This window comes from Malania oleifera, chromosome 6 (assembly GCF_029873635.1).
Source record: "Malania oleifera isolate guangnan ecotype guangnan chromosome 6, ASM2987363v1, whole genome shotgun sequence".
Taxonomy (NCBI): Eukaryota; Viridiplantae; Streptophyta; class Magnoliopsida; order Santalales; family Ximeniaceae; genus Malania; species Malania oleifera.
The window spans coordinates 94185452-94198335 of record NC_080422.1 but is presented as its reverse complement, the minus strand read 5'-3'; the positions used below and the strand labels follow the sequence as shown (position 1 = coordinate 94198335).

The 12884-nt window shown below is 34.9% G+C and overlaps 1 protein-coding gene across 5 annotated transcripts in view; it reads left to right on the top strand.

Moving 5' to 3' along the window:
* LOC131157088 (DNA-directed RNA polymerases II and IV subunit 5A-like) overlaps positions 1–12884 on the top strand; it is a 49989-nt gene that overhangs the window by 13164 nt on the left and 23941 nt on the right. For 2 of the 5 annotated variants that reach the window (XM_058110969.1, XM_058110972.1), the window contains exon 2: positions 3586–3689. The exons of 2 other annotated variants lie outside the window; for them this stretch is intronic. The gene's annotated coding sequence lies outside the window, so the exon portion shown is untranslated. Of the gene's footprint in view, positions 1–3585; positions 3690–10540; positions 11698–12884 lie in introns of all 5 variants that reach the window. One more of the 5 variants, XM_058110970.1, reaches the window with a different exon arrangement.

Sequence of the window (12884 nt, the reverse complement as noted above, 5' to 3'; positions counted from 1 at the left end):
CTTCAAGCTAAGCTAGTAGCAGCTTCTTCAAAAGATGAGTATAAGACAATTCTTAAGGAATTCCTTTCAACCTTTGGAAGTGACGAAGAAATTTCATCATTCGAAGATGATCTTTAAGATGCTTAAGACCCATTTGATGCTTCAATAGAGGAAGATTTTCTTGGATCACAATAATCAACCAATAGACTTTTTCAAAAGCTGAAGATTCTACACCAGCGTCAACTTTTTAAAAGCTAAAAATTCCACTTTTCAAATGTAGCTACCGACATTTCAATATAACACGTGATGCAACTCTAAAGCATTGATGCTCCACTAGTCAAAGAGGGAAGATTTTCTTGGATTGCAATAATTCAACCAGTAGACTTTTTCAAAAGCTGAAGATTCTACATTAGCATCAACTTTTTAAAAGCTGAAAATTCCACCTTTTCAAATGCAACTACCGACATTTCAACATAACATGTGATGTAACGACCCGGCCCTTTACACGGACTTAGGTGTCACTCACATACATCAAATACCTATACCTGTTCAAGATATGGAAACAATTGGGCCTAAATAGGGACATACGAGTGTAAATCATACATAATCATGATGTAAATGTCGCAGAAAAACATAAACATCCATTGGGATTACTACTAGCCTTATACCAGAGTTCACTAATACATCCATAATTTACATACATTCGGACTTAAAGTAATCGTCATATTACAACCCTCCAAAAAGGACTTTCATCAAGTTTAGTACAAAATTTAGATGCTTACGTAAGCTAACCAAAATAACCTCCCTAGTCCCTTTATCTACTAGGACCGACGCACGGACGGACCTGAAAACAAAGGTTGTAAGATAGGGTGAGACACCTCTCAGTAAGGAAGAAGGAGTTACAACAGTGTGTGACTGCATACATGCATATTTTTATTCAACATTTAGAATATAAATCAAATATTTTCAATACAGTAATGCATCAGTTATATCATTATTCATATTACAAAATTCCCACATCTGTCTTTCGACTATTTAATAATTTATCAGATGACCAACAGCAAAATATCCCTATAACCAGTTTTACCTCGTGGCTCGGGTTGTGCACTGATACTCGTCCAATGCCCTGTTCGTGCAGGCACTGTCGAGTACCTACATACGATCCGACTGCCTCCATTGGCCCAATATTAGCCAATGGTTTCACCCTGCTAGCCGACCATCTTGGTACCCACATCGTTTAGTACGTGTGGTTGCACGTGTACATCTTGCTACGATATCGTGCCGTATCATATAACAGTGGTTTCATTTCACCCTGCAAAGAAAGTATTTTTCAACCCCCCCGGGACTCTCAAGCTGTGGTTCCGTGTATCATAAATTCAATTAATACAAATATGATAACCTGCGCATTTCCAGTATTTTTCACAAATTCACATAATAGCATTGGGTTCAAACCGGTGTCTTTTCACTCAGTTTACCCTTCTTTGTTTACTGATGCGGCTCGGTGTATTACCAGCCTCAGTTTATTCACATTATCAATATAACAAATTTGGAACTTCGTTCCCACATTCTATATCAATAGTATAGAAAATCCATTCATTCCCATATCAACATATATCACACAAGTTTAATACAAAAACCCGCTAAATGATAGAAATTTAATATACATAATTTAACTGAATAAATAAAGAATTCGAGCCTCTCCTACTATAGTATAAACACAAACAAACAATATTTGTAAAATTTGGAGATCACACGTTGAAATCCTCGTTTTTACCAAAAATCGTAAAATCGTCAAACCGGCATTTCTACTTGGTAGAATTTCACAAATAAGCATTTAAATCATACATAATAACATAAACTAGTTTTTTAGCGGTTTAGTTTTCCAAAATAGCTGTTGTAATCAAGTTCCCCTTACCTTATATTTGAAATGAAATTTCGTACGAAAATGGTCCAAAACAACAACCCAAGATCCCGAAAACCTAAAACCACAGAACATAACCTTACTATGTTTTCTACTGCTATCCAAATATCCAATCAAAATTAGGATCAGATTCCTACCTCGATTATTGGGAAAACCCGAAACTCTCCGAAACGACGATCTGATCAACTAAAAGTGTAGAGTTTCCTCTTCTGATCCACGCAATACCCTCTGTTTTTGGAAACGGACGACGAACGGCGAAGGATCTTAGAGAGAGAGAGAGAATGAGAGAATGAGAGAGAATAAGAGAATTTATAGAATAAATCCTAACTTAGCCCTTAAGTAATCTAAATAAATATCTCCTCCAAGATATTTATATATAAATATCTTAAAATATCTCTTTTCAAAATATCTTCTCCAAAATATCTTTTTTTTTTTTTCGGGGTCGGGTTACTACATGTGATGTAGCTCTAAAGCATTGATGCTCCACCAATCAAAGAAGCTCCATTATTTTGATATGGAAGATGCCATATAGCATGTGTTTCCATAAAAAGTAGCACATGCTTCCGTAAGAAGTACTATTTTTAAGGTTCTATCATTATGCTTTGAAAAGTAAAGATTCCTTAAATAATTGATCAATTGCTTTAAAATAAATAAAGTGTGTGTATAGGAAGAACTTGCAAAGTCTTGTTAAGGTTTAGATATTGTTTTGAGTGCTTCCTCAGAACAATCCCTCGAAGTGCAAGTTGTTATTCTCCTTATATTTTGTAAGTTTCAATTATATTTTGTAAGTTTTAAGTTATTTGTATTGTAAAATATATAAATATTTCAATTTTTAATTTAAGTTTAGTTGCATTGAATTCTTCATTTTATAAATTAAATATTTAATTTTAATTTTCAATGATCCAAGCATCAAATGGTATCAAAGCCATCTTATATATTTTACTGCTTTTGAATTTTATAAAGAACTAATAATTTATTTATGGAACCTAATTTGTGTTCAAATTGTTCAGGTTAATGCATTGAATCTTCTGTTGGTGCCTAGCGTTGGTGCCTTGGAAATTTGTTGGTCACTTCGTTGTGTTGTAGGGTGGTCCCGGTGGTGCTATCGCTAGAGGCATTAGGTTCAATAGATGTTGGCTTAAACAATCTGTAATACAATTTTAGGCAAGATGAATAAGTTAATTAAAACTTTATTAAAAGGATCAAGTAGTAAAAGGAAGAATAACTATGAAAATCAAATAGAAAATATAAAAGAAATACTTCAGCAATTCAATAATATAGATCAAATAGAAGAAAGATTAGAAAATTTTTGAAGTTCATAAAACAAAATAATTAACTTACAATATCTACCAGCAATGTAGAAAAATACCTTCAAAATTTAATATTATGTCAAGCATAAAATGGGGTAGGGGTAGGCCTAAAATAAATTGAAATGAGTTAGTGAGGAAGGATTTAATAGTCCTTAATCAAATAGAGAAAATGCTCTGGATCAAGGGGATTTGTGGAAAAGGATTCATTTAGCCGATCCCACCTACTGGGACTTAAGGCTTGTTGTTGTTGTATACATGTATTGGTTATATATGTGTATATATATATGTACATAGACATATACATAACCAAATAAATATCAAGTGGATGTTCCTAGCGGCTATCTAGCATTTTAACTTATGCTACTTCCCTTTCAGGGAGTGAAATTGAATCACGTCTCCGAAGTCCATCCAGTGGTGTGCATAAAAATACTTGCTGAAAAGTAGCATTGCTCCCCTTGCTGAACAGTCTTTTGTTTCTGGTTTGTGCTTTGCTTGGGCTTTCCCTGCTAACTTGTTAGCTTTCCCACAGCCAAATTTTCCACTAGCTGGACTTGTTATTGGAATCCTCCCAGTGAATCCCCTGTTTCTACTGTAGAAGTTTTGCATTCACTTGATCAATTTTGTAGTTTCAAGAATCATGTTGTTTTCCTTACGGGTTTTTTTCTTTGTTTAATGGCTTCTGGGGTCTGATATATAGATTTTCTTGAAGCTGTTGCCTAAACAACAATGTCATATGTATATGGAATTATGGATTAGCAGTTAACTTTAAGAATCACAGGGCTTCTCACAGGCCTGTAATTTTAAGAATTATACAGTCATACTTCCGGGTTTTTGTAACTACCGTATATCTTTCTGATTTTCTAACTTGCATAGTTTTTTGTAGTAGTTTTTTTTTTTTTTTCAATTATTTCCCTTTAACAGTTGCACCAATTCTTGTCTGGCTTCTAAGGTTTTACAGTAATTTAGAGCGAGAATTAACTATGTTTCTGAGCCATATATTTATAAGTATTATAGTTGATATACCTTCAATGGTCTAAGCTTGGTCCACATGGCCTTTGACAACATAAATGTGAAAATTCTTCTGTTTGAAATTTTTTACTAAATTGTACAGTGCTTGAAGCTCTGTCTCTAGTTCTTAGTTTATCAACTTTATCTTATATTCATAGTATGTTATTGTTTTTTTTTATTCCTTTGCCTTATTAGGGTTTCATTTGTGGCATGATCCAACTTGATGTTGGTAAATTGTTCTTGGCTTGTTACTCTTGAATAGATTTATTTTATTTTATTTTATCTCATTTCTCTTGAAAGACTTAAATTAAGAGATGTCGGTATCTTCAACTTATGCTTGTTTCTAGCCAGTTAAGTTTTATTATGATGATATTTTATCTATTGAATTATTGCTTTGGAGAACTCAATAGATGAGATTAATTGTCATCATGGAAATTGAAGTTTCATTTTGGTAGAATTCAATTGGAGTGGCCATGTCTTTTCATGCAATTTTGTCCTTATGGTAACCCTTGTTGGTACTATAGTTTTCTAATCTAACCCTCGCAAAGGATACCATGCAAGGGGTTTTGAACTTTTTATTAAGTATAATTCAAATATGTCTCTTGGTTTTTTCTTCAGTAATAGTAGATTGAATTAAGAGTGAAGTACATGTCATTGTTCTTTGCTAATTTAAAGTTAACTGGGTCATGGCGATTTATCAACCACACTTGTCATTTAAAAGTTGTAAGGGCAAAATGGTAATTTTATATAATTTATGGATTTAATGTGTCATTAGAATTACTAAGTTTAATAGGCAGCTTGGGGTCTTACTAAAATTAATTGGTTGGGTTGAGTGTGGTTATAAGTACTTTTATTAAACATGAATGGGTAAATGGCCACTAATATAGGCGGGTTGAGTTCTCTTAAAATAAATTTGTCGGGTTAAATATTTTTGTACTTGAGGACATTATTGTAAATTTAATATTAATATAATTTCATTCATTTAGTTTTATTACATATAAGAAATGAGATTGTCATTCCATTGCAAGGTTGATTCCATCCTTCAACTAAACACTTTCATTGCATTTCTACAATTATTTCATTCATAACCCAATTCCATTCCTCCAATTCAATTCTGCAAACCAAACAAGCCATAAATGTGTAGTGCCCTCCTAAAATATAAGAAGGGAAATTAGGCAAAGGGCAGAATTTCAGCTCCTCTCTTTGTTTTGTGTGCTTCCTAGCATCCCAGATGCCTTCAACACCTCATAGTTTTCTCAATTAATTTTGTCTCCATCAACATCTTAGAGAGAGAGAGAGAAGGGGGGGGGGGGGAAGAAGAAGAAGAAGAAGAAGGAGAAAGCATCCGACTCTGGCTGCTTGTCCAAGTGTAATCAAAATTCCTAACTTTTTCACATGTAATCTGTCTTCTTCTTCTGTAATTTCTTAAAATTTCATGGAGAGCCATAGCCGTAATTTCTTTGAACTGAGCCTATCAAAAACTGAACTGAAGTCTGAAATTTTGAGTGGAGATATAAAAATATAGTGAAGTAATATTATTTTTATGCTTTAGTTTTATACTAAATAGCACTATTCTTTTTACTTTTTTGGATAAAAGACAAATTTATTGAAGCAATAAACAAATTTAAAAAAAAAAAAACAGTATTCTTGTTATTAGTTTATATATCAATTTGAATATTTTGAAATTTTTTATATTATGATTTTTTTTCTATGAACTGTTGCTTTACTGTATGATAACATTCTTGCAGTCTTGCCGTTTGGCTGCTATTATATTAAAAAAGCAAAATTATATTGTAGTGTTCTATTGTTCTCTCTGAAAGAGCATGTTTGTTCTGGCTTGCTGCTATTTACTAGATTTACAGCATTGTTGTTGTAAAATTGTTGCTGTTATTTTATAATAGAGTTGTTGAAAATTTGAAAATAAGGTTGTAATATTACTTAAAAATTGTTGATGCTATAAAAACATAATTAAAAATTGTTGCTAAAAAAATTTGATATTGAAAAGTTGTTTCTCGTTTTTTATAAAGTGGGTTATAACAAACTGAATTGTTGTTGAATAATGAAAAATTGTTGCTAAAAAATTGTTATTAAGAAATGATTGCTGGTATTGTTTTTGATAGGATTATTGAAAAGCAAGATGGTTGTTGAAAATTTGCAAGATATATTTATTTATTTTGATTTTTTTTTTTTTGTAATTGCCATCTATATATGTTTAATTACTAAAGTATTATGGTTAAATTGATGTTATGGTAGTGTGTGATTGCCTGCCTGATGAAAGATATTAGCTTAACTGCTACCTTCCCATGCCTCTCTCCCTAACCAATTTGGCTACCAGTTAGGCAGTCACTCACCGTGTCACCTTAATTTATTCGTTTACTTATTTATTTATTAAAAATAATTTTAATTTCTTGATATCTCATGTGATATCCTCTGATTTATGTCTTTATAAAATATATAAAATATATAATGATGCTTGTTGAGATTTGATTAAATGAATGACCTAACTTGAAGATAGATCGATCTCTCTATTTATAATAGGAATTGAATACATTCTAATGACCACAATACCCTTGCTAACTCTCACCAATTAACATACTAACACACTTAATAATAATACTAAAAGATTAAGATAACCTTTAACGCTCTCCCTAAACTTGGAGCATAATTATCATATGTTCCTAGCTTGTTACAAATAAATTTAACACAAGCACACCACCGTCCCCCCCCCCCCCCCCCCCCCCAAAAAAAAAACAAGAAGCTTTGGTAGGCCAGTTAGCAAGCTGCATAGTAGACTTCACATAAGTTGTAGTAATGAGTTTCTGCACAAATTTCTCTCGAACAAAATGTAAATCAACATCGATGTGTTTCGTTTGCTCATGAAGACCGGATTGGAGGCAATATGAAAAGCAGTTTGATTATCACGCATCAACTCCATACACTGAGAATGTGGAAAACCCAATTCTTCCAACATGTTCTTCAATCAAACAAGTTTACAAGTAGTGTGAGCTATATAACTCTATATTCTAATTCGAGACACTACCTAGCAACTACAGTTTGTTTCATACTCTTCCAAGAAACCAAATTACCACCAACCAAGATACAATACCTGGTTGTCTATTTTTCGGTCAGAAGGCAACTCGACCCAATTTGCATATATATGTATTCCTAAAGATAAGTGTGACCCCAATCTTGATATAAAAGACCTCGCCCTAATGCACCTTTGAGATATCTCAAGACACAGATTACTGCGTCCCAATGACTTGTCCTCAGTGATTCCAGAAATTAACTCACAACACTTCTTGCAAAAGATTTGTTCGGCCGAGTGACTGCGAGATAATTCAACTTTCCAACAAGTCTTCGGTATCGTCTAGGATTAGGCAACAAATCACCCATATATGACACGAACTTGCTATTAGGATCCGTGGGTGTATGGACTGGTTTGGATCCCAATAGTCCAGTTTCATCCAAAAAATTAAGAACATACTTCCTATGTGACAAAATAGTTCCCATATGATATCTAGATACTTTTGCATCCAAGAAGTATTTCAAAGGTCCCAAATCTTTGATTTGAAACTTAGTCTGTAAAAAATGTTTTAGACTGGAAACCTAACTTGGACACAATCCTACTAGGACTTGAAACATCATAATGGGCTAACATGAAAGGGTGGGCTTGCTGCTTGTTTATTGAATCGAGAAGCGAAAAGGACACGATGATGCTTTCCTAGCAGACAAGACTCACAATCAAGACTAGACATAGAACTCAAATAAGGAACTAGACGTTTGAACTTTTCCCATAAAGGATGACCAAGGCGACAATGAATTGGGAGAGGTGTGGTTGCAGCGGTGCAAGTGGTAGAAGGAGATAGCAACTCAAAGTGATAAAGTCCACTAGCTTGACAACCTTCGCCAATCGTTTTCCTTGTCTTCAAATCCTGAATAACCACAGAATTAGGGAAGAATGTTACTGAACAATTCATGAATTTAGTAATCTTGCTAATGTACATAGGATTGTAAGGAAACTTGGGAATATACAAAATTGGAGGAAGAGAAATAGAAGAAATGAGATTTACAGTCCTAGTTTTGTTGATGACTTTGGTGGATCCATTAGCATGAGTAACACAGGGTAAATTTCTAGGATACTGAAGAGTAGAAAAGAAATTAGATATACCTGTGATATGATCAGTGGCGATGGAGTCTATAACCCAAGGATTAGGACGAGAAGTATTGGATGACAAGCATGCTGTGAGATTTCCTATTTGGGCTAGAGATGCGATGGGAAGAGAAGCTTTCTTCGACATAGATATTGTACGTTGCCCCCCACTTGGCCCCAAAGGTGTGGATTCAGTGGCAGCTGCATTGGTAACATGTGAAGGTCTACCATGGAGATCCGAACACTGCTCAATTGTATGATTACCTTGTGAGGAGTGCCTCTAACTCGTCCATCTCTACCACTGCGACCGCTTGAACCACCTCGATAACTTCTGTGTTTTTGTTTGGTAGAGAACTAGAATCACTATGTGTGGCAAAGATTGTCCCCTTAGAGCCAAATGCAAGAGCAAGAGAATGTGTGCTAAAGGAAGCATGAAGGACACGAGAAGAAACATCGGCGAATGATGAGAACTTTGTACTACTAGGTATTTAGGATTGGATTGCCTCAAACTCAGGTCTTAAGCCTACTAGAACTTGAAGAACTGTCATATGCTCTGTTTGCTTCTACATCTCACGTACATCGATGGTTATAGGTTGCACGACGTTAAGCCCCTCATCAATATATTTCATCTCTTCAAAATAATTTGCAATGCGCTTGTCTCCCTATTGCAACTTAAAGTACTACTGGGATAAATCATACATACGTGTAGTATTACTAAAGTATAGAAGCTTGGCATAATCTCAAATCTCCTTGCATGTGTTTAGATGCATGCACATTCATGCAATTTGGGGCCCCATTGAATTCCACAAGAGGGAAGCAATAAAGGCATCTTCTTGAATTCCCAATTCTTTTATCTTCTCAACAAAAGGATTAGATTGGAGCAAGTGGTCAGGTTTTCCCAATCCTGCTAAATAAATCCGAACAAACTTAGACCATTGAACATAATTCTTTCCATCCAATTTTTCAGTTGTTATCTGTGTGACAACGATGAACGAAACATGTTTCTGGGATTCATAGACTCCATCCCAACACTTGCAAACTAGCAGCCACAATAATGTCAAACAAGAAGAACAATCAAAGCTAATCATGACAACCACAAATGATGTGAAGCACCGAAACAACCACGGATGAGGTGAACCACTTATAAACTGATATAGCACTGCCACAGCCTCACCAATCAACTTATGAACACTCCCAATGCTCCAAGAAACTCACAAAAAAGCCTTTATGAACACCGAACAACAACTAATGGATTACCACGTTTGCATGGTCGGAAAAGGTTGGATCTTTGAGCAAAAAACATGCACAACAGCTTGATAATATGGTCTAGGGAAGGAATCAGAACATGCTGGAGGAAAACTCAGAAAAAATGGCCATAATCACTCTCAAGCACCAGCTTGTGGGTTTGGACTGTTGGCAGTATGCCGGCTTGTGGCGGTGCGTGGGGAGCCTTCTGGTGATGGGATTTTGTAGGGTTAGGTTTCAACGGGTTTTGTTTTTGGCTATATGGTTGGTTTGGTGAAATAATGAGGGGTTGAGGTGGTTCAGAGAAGGGCAGCGATGAGAGGGTGTTTTCCAGCAATGGCTGTGTGTGATAGGGTTAGGTTGGATCACACTCTGATATCATGTTGAGATTTTGATTAAATGAATGACCTAACTCAAAGATAGGTCTCTCCCTTTATTTATAATACAAATCGAATATATTCTAATGACCATGATACCCTTACTAACTCTCACTAATTAACATACTATCACACTTACCAATAATATTTAAGACTAGAATAACCTTTAACAATGCTTATAGGTCATTGGGAGCCGGGAGGCCTTTATATTTTACTTGGATGATTTTCGTTATTGATGATACTTCATTTATTTCTATGTTCCTTGGTTATTTTTCTTATTTTTCTTTTTTTTTTTTAAATTTTTGTTTGATCAATGTTTTTAATGTTGATTATTCTTTAATATGAATGTAGCTAATGAATGTATAGTTGTAGATGAAATTCATTTGTAGAATGTGCATGAATGATGCCTACAATTTGTTTTAAAATTTGTTTTGCCTTAATATTTGGCATCTTGAAGAAAAAAACTTGCACATATATACGGATATATATATATATTAGTATTACATTGATTAAATGATGTATCCTCGTAGTGTTGTATCTTTTTTTTCAGCAAAGAAATTTTGTTAAACGGAGGCATCAAGGGAATGCCATCCAAGCACAAAGGAAACAACAAGAGAGAAACATCCCTTACTGAAGAGTATCGAGAAAAAATCAAGGATTACAAAGGGGTCCCTTCCAGCCAGCCCAGAATGCTTGCTAGAGATCCTAGCAATCCAATGGTCCATGACAGCTTGAATAGGAGAAATAGTTCCTTTGAAGGTTCTTTTGTTCCTTTCTCTCCACACCGGCCAAAAATATAGCAAAGGGAATAAGAGAGTTATTTTCTTCCTTATTTGATCTTATTTCTTTCCAAGCCCATAGTTCGCCTTCGACTATAGCTGTAGTGACCCACTTTTGTTTTACAATGGACATGGCTAAGGGATCGTTTGGAACTACTTATGAAAAGTATTTTTCTCAGAAGGTGTTGAATTTAATAAGTGGTGATGATAAGTGTTGAACCATGGTTTTAAATAACGTTTGTTACGTAAGGGAAAATTGGGAGGCTGAAATCGTAACGGACCGATATTTTGGTGGGAAAAAAATTCACGGCCGTAACGGCTGTTACGATCCGTTACACTGCGTTACAGTCCGTTATGGACCATAACGACAGTTGACACTTCGATTCGGATTTTCTCCATTAAATCCACCCAACTTTCTAACGATTCCCTGCTTTCCCCCTCTCCCAACCACTTATCCTCGCCAGATCTACCATTCCAAAGACTGAAATCAAGAAATCGTACCTTTGATTTGTTGTTGGAAGCTGAAGAATAAGGACCCTTCATTTGCAGTCGGCCAGTACTCCCCCTCCATTTCTCCAATTTCTTCGAGTTTGAAGGCTAAGATCTGCCCCCCTCAAGCAGTCAAACTATCGAAGGCATAGATTCCCCCCTACTCGAGCAGTCGAAGGCTTGAAGCTTTGTCCTAGCCTGTTTGCCAGTCGCAGGCCAGCCTTGCAGCAGCTTCGCGAGTCGCTGCCAGACTTGCAGCAGCTCTGCGAGTAACTGCCAGCCCTGCAGCAGCTCCGTGAGTCTTCGCCAGCCCTGCAGGAGCTCCGCCAGTTGCTGCCAGCCCCATCTCCCTTTTGGTCTTCGAGAGTTCAAGTCTTGGAGTGGACTCTTCGAGAGTCCTCCAGCGCACCCGTCTCTCTCTTGACTCTTCAATCTTCAGGTATTTTTTTGTTACTTTTTTTTTTTCTCAATTTCTCTTCTTGTTTACTTAAATCTTAAACTAGTATATAATTATATATTATATCAGGTTTAGCTTTATTTGTATATTATATATTGCTTTTGTTATTTATATAGCATAGTATTTATATATTATATCAGGTTTAACTTTATTTATATGTTATATATTATATGAGGTTCACCTAAAATCCTTAATTCCTAATTGCTAAGATTTGAGAAATAAATTTAATGGTCTTAAATAAATATATTGTATATAAATAATTGCTATATTTTTTATTTTAGGACTCTTATTTTATTAATAGATGAAATATCTAATAGTTTAAAATTTAATTATTTAAAGATTTTAAATAAATACTACTTATTATTTTTAACCAAAGATTATAATTTATTTTTATGTAATAAATATTTAAAATTAGAAGGAATATTTAGTACTTAGTAATTATATTATATCTTATTTTCATTTTTTTATAAGGACTGTAACTTTGTATTTTCTGTGATTTTGTGTAGAGATCATCAAATCAAGTCTATTAAGATGCTAAATGAGAAAGGAAATGAGAACTTACCTAGTAAGGACATTGGATGACATTTTAGTACTCCGGTGGACGGTAACAGACATTATTATGTGTAAGTTGTGTGAGAAGATAATTAAAAGAGGCATTACACGCTTGAAACAACACTTGACACATAAAAAAGGTCAAGTGATTGGATGCTCAAATGTGGTGCACAAGGGAACAAATAATGAAACATCTACAACAATATCCCGAGAAGAAAAGAGATAAACAAAAAAGGCAACAAGAAGTGGGAGCTTAAATTAGAGGGGATTTTGAACGATGAAGAAGGCTCGGAAGAATAAAGAATGAGATTTGCTCGACAAGAAAACATACGGTCACAACAACAATGGGAAGAGAGGCAGAGATTTCGAGCATGAACAACTGGAGGGGGTAATATTTATGAAGAGAGAGGTGGCTTTGGCAATGGTCGTCCCAGTGGTTTCAGTAGAGTTCAATCTTATAGTGTTCGAGAAGCTGGAGATAGTGGATGACAATTGATAAATCTTGATGCCCTTGAAGTTAGACTAAGGGCAATGGATCCTATTTTAGAAAGAAGCAATAGTGCGAAACAACCAAAAATAAACAGTAAGGTACTGAAAGGTTTAAGAAGTAAATAAGG